Genomic DNA, 6,714 nt, shown 5'->3' on the forward strand with positions numbered 1-6,714 from the left:
GGGATCCCAACTGCAGGCCTTGCTAGCACATGCCTTCTTGAAATGTGTGATAATTAACTGCTTGAAAAATAGAAATCAAATTAGTGAGTGATGTCACAGTGGATTCAAAAGTATCACTACAGCTTAAATTCAAAGGCACAGGGGTGCAGAATATGAACATATCATTGTTATAGTTTTTTTTAAAAAAAGTTGATAACATGAACTTACGCAAATATCAAATTAACATGCATCAAATATTTTATTCAACTCAATTAATAAAGGAACCAATAAGATGTTAAAACAAATTCAAATGAAATTTTAACTACAGAGGTTTATATTCTCCACCAGACAAGGTTTTTTTGTTTGTTTGTTTTTTGAGACAAGCTCTCACTCTGTCACCCAGGTTGGAGTGCAGTGGCATGATCTCGGCTCAATGCAGCCTCAACCTCCCAAGTTCAAGCAATCCTCCTGCCTCAGTCTCTTGAGTAGCTGGGATTACAAACATGTGCCACCATGCCAGGCTAATTTTTTTGTATTTTTTGTAGACATGGGGTTTCACCATGTTGCTCAGGCTGATCTCAAACTCCTGAGCTCAAACGATCTGCCTGCCTCGGCCTCCCAAAGTGCTAGGATTATAGGCATGAACCACTGCGCCCGGCGGGACAAAGTATTTTTAAAGTTCTATGAACAGAAATCATTTGCATTACTATGGACAAGAAGCATTTGTATTGCTGCCAATTTCTACAACTTAACTTCTACCCTAAAGGCAATAAAACAATCTGGCCTCCTATTGCTGCTGTAGCAGATTACCCATAAACTCCATAGCTTAAAGCAACAGAAATTTATCTGACAATTCAGTTGGAGTATCTGACAGTTGGAGGACAGAAGCCCTAAATGGGTTTACTTGGCTGAAATCAAGGTGTTGGGGGGGCTGTGTTCCTTCCAGAGGCTCTAGGGGAAACCCATTTCTTCACTTTTTCTACCTTTTTTTTTTGAGAGGGAGTCTCTCTCTGTCACCCAGGCTGCAGTGCAGTGGCGCAATCTCGGGCAATTCCCTGTTCAAGCGATTCTCCTGCCTCAGCCTCCTGAGTAGCTGGGATTACAGGCACACGTCACCAGTCTTGGTTAATTTTTTTTTTTTTTTTTTTTTTTTTGAGATGGAGTCTCACTCTGTTGCCCAGGCTGGAGTACAGTGGCGCAATCTCAGCTCACTGTAGCCTCCACCTCTCCGGTGCAAGCAATTCTCCTACCTCAGCATCCCAAGCAGCTGGGATTACAGGTGCCCACCACAACACCCAGCTAATTTTTTTTGTATTTTTAGTAGAGACAGGGTTTCACCATGTTGGCCAGGCTGTTTTCAAACTCCTGACCTCAAGTGATCTGCCCACCTTAGCCTCCCAAAGTACTAGGATTACAGGCGTGAGCCACCACGCCCTGCATTTTGTATTTTAATAGAGACAGGGTTTCACCATGTTGGCAAGGCTGGTCTCGAACTCCTGACCTCAGATGATCTGCCTGCCTGGGCCTCCCAAAGTGCTGGGATTACAGCTGTGAGACACTGTGCCTGGCTGCTTTTTCTACCTTCTAGAGGCTACCCACATTCCTTGGCTCATGGCCTATTCCTCCATTTCCAAAGCCAGTAATGGTTTTGGTTGTGTCCTTTTCACTTTGCATCACCTCAGGTTCTCTGCTTCCATGGTCACACCTTTGACTCTGACTCTCTGCCTCCCTCTTTCACTTATAAGGACCCTTGTAATTACATTGGGCCTACCTGTATAATCAGGAACAATCTCCCCATCTCAAGATCCATGGGGCTGGGTGCAGTGGCTCACGCCTGTAATCTCAGCACTTTGGGAGGCCGAGGCGGATGGATCACTTGAGGTCAGGAGATAAGACCATCCTGGCCAACATGGTGAAACCCTGTCTCTACTAAAAATACAAAAATTAGCCAGGTATGGTGGTGGGTGCCTTAAATCCGAGCTACTCGGGAGGCTCAGGCAGGAGAATCGCTTAAGCTCGGGAGTCGGATGCTGCAGTGAGCAGAGATCATGCCACTGCACTCCAGCCTGGGCAACAGAGCAAGATTTTGTCTCAAAAAAAAAAAAAAAAAAAAATCTGTCGACGGCACAAACTCCTATAGAGTAACATCATCCGTGGAGAATGTGTGAGACTGACTACACCCTACAATCCACTGAAAGGACACCCTATAATCTCTTTTGCCCTTTTCCTAGTCTTTAACAGTTTTTCCTGGCAATGTCAAGGCTCATAGCAAGGGCGATTTTGCAAAACACAAGATCACGCAGCCCTGGGCCCATGGTCCCTGTGAACAACCAACCACCTGAGCAGGGAAGCAGCTGCCCCTTTCACTAGGACATGGTCACTTTGTCCCTACCCAGCCAACTTGGCTTGTTCCCCTTGGCCTCTGCGAGAGTTAGAGTTTTTCACCCCTGGTTACTGATTAATCATATTATATTCCCTTCCCTCCATCCTGGAGGGATGAAAACAGAGCAGAAACATTTAGTCTGTAAACTGGGAAAGAGTTAGAAGGAGACAACGAGGGAAAAAAGACATACAAGTATTAATAGGACACGGACAAAGCCAAACCTTATCCACTTCATAATTTTGTGTATATCTGGCATTATCCCATGGCTGGGGCAGGAACAGAGAGCGGGGTGGAGATGTCTCTCCACACTGACCTCTTTCCTGAACCCATTTGGCTCTTGTGGAATAAGGGAAAGCCAGGACATCCCCTGTAACAAATCCAAGATGGCTTCACCCTATTAACTGTGTGGACCTGGTGAAATGGAAGTAGCTAGCCACTCTTGATTAAGCCAACAATTTTCAAACTACTCCTGCTCAAAGCCCCATTTAACACTGACTTTTCCCACTGGTTAGTTACTCATCTCCTCCTTCCTGAGCAAATCCTCCTAAACAAATGGCAATTAACTAAGACATAATGAGGAGCTGCCTGATGGAGGCCAGAACATAGTTTCAGTCAAAACCACAGTAATTCATTCCTTCCCTAGGCAAACACCAATTGAGCCTCTGCTGAGTGCTAGGCACTAGACTGGCTCTGTGGGAAATAAAAATAAGCCCACAGTCCTGCCTTCAAGGAGCTCCCAGTCCAGTGGGTGGAGAGGTAAGGGTGAAATTGCATGTCCAAAAGCAAAGAGAGGGAAGAAGAGAATTTCAGAATGTTGGGAGAGCAGTAGAGAAAGCACAAAGATGTAGATACAAAGGGCTGTGTTCTTGGCTGGGAACTTCAGGTAGAAAGAAGTGGCTGGAGCTCAGAGTGAACGGGAGGTGAGACTGCAGGAGACGAGGGCCAGGTTAACGTAAGTATGCCTTGAAACTGGGGTTCAATGAGTCCTTCATTTGCTAGGTGTTTGTTGAGTACTTCCTATGCACCCAATACTGAGTCGAGCCCTGCTAACATAAATACAACTGAATATGAAATGGCTCTACCCTCAATAAATCACAATCTAGTGAAGAGAAAGAGCTATGGAAATACTCTCAGTAGAGCAAGTTAAGTGAAAAAATAGATGTGCTTAAGTGCTAAGCGAACTCCGCCCACGGGCATAGCGAGAGGAAGGCAGGCCCCTTGGGAGGTTTTGCAAATTAGTAACATGCCTCTTGGCATGTCAGAAGTAGAAGACAAGAGGAATTAGGGGATGACAACTCATGATCTACTACTCCAAGGGTCTATGTTTATAGACACTCTAAAGGCACAAAACTCATCACGTGCAGCTCAGCTGGGTAGGTGATGGCTCAGTACCCACTGCATCAAGACAATCTGAGGGCAGATTTCTTTTCTTTTTTTTTTTTTTTGGGATGGAGTTTCACTCTTGTTACCCAGGCTGGAGTGCAATGGCACGATCTTGGCTCACCGCAACTTCCACCTCCTGGGTTCAAGTGATTCTCCTGCCTCAGCTTCCTGAGTTAGCTGGCATTACAGGTATGCACCACCAAACCCAGCTAATTTTGTATTTTTAGTAGAGACGGGGTTTCTCCGTGTTGGTCAGGCTGGTCTTGAACTCCCGACCCCAGGTGATCCGCCCGCCTTGGCCTCTTAAAGTGCTGGGATTACAGGCGTGAGCCATTGTGCCCGAGCTGAGGGCAGATTTCAATCCTGCACACATTCCTTTCTTCCCTTCTGCTGCATATACTTGCTCCTGCATTACATGTATTGGACTGGTTTCTCCCTGCCCTGCAGCTCTGCAATGAAGCCCAGGATCTGGTTTCTCCCAACTTTTGACCTTGGACTCACTGTCTGGCTGCAGTTCTTTAAACTGCTGATTCTATGAAAGGCCTTTGGGTCACATCAGCTGCTGCTACCAGTTATTCAGTAACTAACTCCCAAGCTCTGAGATTCCCAGTCAGGCGAGAAGGAAGAGCTTGCAGGGGCTCGGCATTTGCTCCGCTTGGCCAACTTGGTGTTGCAAAGAAACTTTCTCCTTCTAGAGGTGAATTCCAGCTTTTACAGTCAGAGGAGCCAAAGTTCTGAGCCTGCAGCGCCATTCCCATCCTCCCCCAGTGCTGGCCAAGTCCACAGTCTTCTTCCTCTTCCCAAACACTGCACCAAAGCCTGTGCTGTCTCATGCTAGCCTGCTCCGTTGGCATCATTTTTTGACCCTCCCGGCTTCATACTTTGCGGGCAAGGAAAATCATAGAACAATTTCTGTTTTCCTGACCTACTGAGAAACTCTGAAATGGTTTGTGCCCCTCATGTAGTCAGAGACACCGTAAACAGAATCCATTCTGCTGGATTCCTCATGGGACCATTTGGAATACAAAAGACCCCAGCAGGCATCAATCATCTGCCATTTCAGCTAAGGAAGGAGAGAGTGAGCCTCTCTTTCATGGCATTCGGCTTCCTGGCTCTGGATTTGACCTGTGTGCAAACTTCCAGGGCTGCTTGAGCATAATGATGCTATCAACCAGCTCAGATGCCCTAGGAGGTGGCCTTACAGAAATGGTAGCCTTGTGGTATGGCACAAATGTAGGCTGGCTACCTGTCTACACCTACTCACCAGTCTGGCCAAGCCCTGAGACTGGCTGGGCCTGTCCACAGCCCTGAGGCCCATGGGGACAACTATAGCTGTGTGTATGCCCATACAGTTAAGTGTCCTTTATGCTATGGGGTGGGACTTGCTGTGTGCCCCTCCTCCAATAACCTGCCAATTCCAATCATTCTGTACCTTCCTCTTTTTCTTCATGCTAGCCTTTTTCTCCCCTCAGCTTTTTTTGAATTTCAATTAACAATAATCATGCCTTGGATAAACCTCATTGGCTACAATACTGCCACTGTGCAAAGCTCTGGCTATTTTTTTTTTTCTGCAGGAAAGCATCCACAGGCCAAACCACAAAAGTTTTGAATCTTGAGCCAATTCATCAACCAGGGCCAGTCCAATGAACCCAGACACAAACACATGAAGGCTTCTGGTTTTGGTGAACGTCAATGCCAGACACACTGTAGTGGGGATGAGGGGCGGAAAGGGGTTTGTCCCACATGAGACCCCATGACAGCTGGCCATGGAACTTGGGAAGCCATTGTCATTTTTATCACCCATTTGTCACGATAATACTGAGCCTCACCTGTTTCAAGATCCCAGGGTGGTGCCCTGGAACCTCAAGTGGTGGCATCCTCCTCAGCCACCTGCTGGCATCACTTACAGGCCACCTCCATCCTCCCAGTCACACTTCACTTTCTGACGCTGGCCTTCATCCAGTCCAGCCCAGGTCACTGGCCAAACACATGTGTTTTTAGGGTAAATAATTGCTTATGAGTGACCATCTTCCATCAGCCTCATACCAACTGCTGTTCGTATTTATACACACTGTCCGGCACTGGGTAAAGCACTGAGTAGGCTCTGTATATGGGGTATCTATTTTCATTATCACTGTGCTATGTGGTGCTTCCTAAATACACAGTTTTTGAGTTCAGAACCATCTATCTTTCAGTTGTCAGTGTGGCATTCCAACTGTAATGTAATATCTTGCCATGGCCTCAAATTCAACATAATTTTTTTTTGGTTTTTTTTGTTTGTTTGTTTGTTTGTTTGTTTTTGAGACGGAGTCTCGCTCTGTCGCCCAGGCTGGAGTGCAGTGGCGCGATCTCGGCTCACTGCAAGCTCCGCCTCCCAGGTTCACACCACTCTCCTGCCTCAGCCTCTCGAGTAGCTGGGACTACAGGTTCCCGCCACCACGCCCAGCTATTTTTTTGTATTTTTAGTAGAGATGGGGTTTCACTGTGTTAGCCAGGATGGTCTCGATCTCCTGACCTCGTGATCTGCCCGCCTCGGCCTCCCAAAGTGCTGGGATTACAAGCATGAGCCACCACGCCCAGCCTTTGTTTTTGTTTTGAGACAGTCTTGCTTTGTCGCCCAGGCTGGAGTGCAACGGCGCAATCTCGGCTCACTGCAACCTCCGCCTCCCAGGTTCAAGCAATACTCGTGCCTCAGCCTCCTGAGTAGCTGGGATTACAGATGTGCACCACCACCATACCTGGATAATTTTTGTATTTTTAGTAGAGATGGGGTTTCGCCATGTTGGGCTGGCTGGTCTCGAACTCCTGGCCTCAAGTGATCTACCCACTTTGGCCTCCCAAAGTGCTGGAATTATAGGCATGAGCCACCGCACCTAGACCAAATTCAACATAATTAAAAGTGAATTCATTCCCTCCAAATCAGGTTTTTCCTTCCATCTCCTCTATTTCTGTTACCAATTTCTCAGTCC

General features: G+C 46.9%; 1 pseudogene; it reads right to left on the bottom strand.

Moving 5' to 3' along the window:
* Positions 1 to 5,216: 5,216 nt before the first annotated feature.
* Positions 5,217 to 5,295, bottom strand: LOC129041899 (U4 spliceosomal RNA; annotated as a pseudogene).
* Between the last annotated feature and the right edge of the window lie 1,419 nt (positions 5,296 to 6,714).

Source organism: Pongo pygmaeus, chromosome 6 (assembly GCF_028885625.2).
Source record: "Pongo pygmaeus isolate AG05252 chromosome 6, NHGRI_mPonPyg2-v2.0_pri, whole genome shotgun sequence".
In the NCBI taxonomy this organism is placed as follows: domain Eukaryota; kingdom Metazoa; phylum Chordata; class Mammalia; order Primates; family Hominidae; genus Pongo; species Pongo pygmaeus.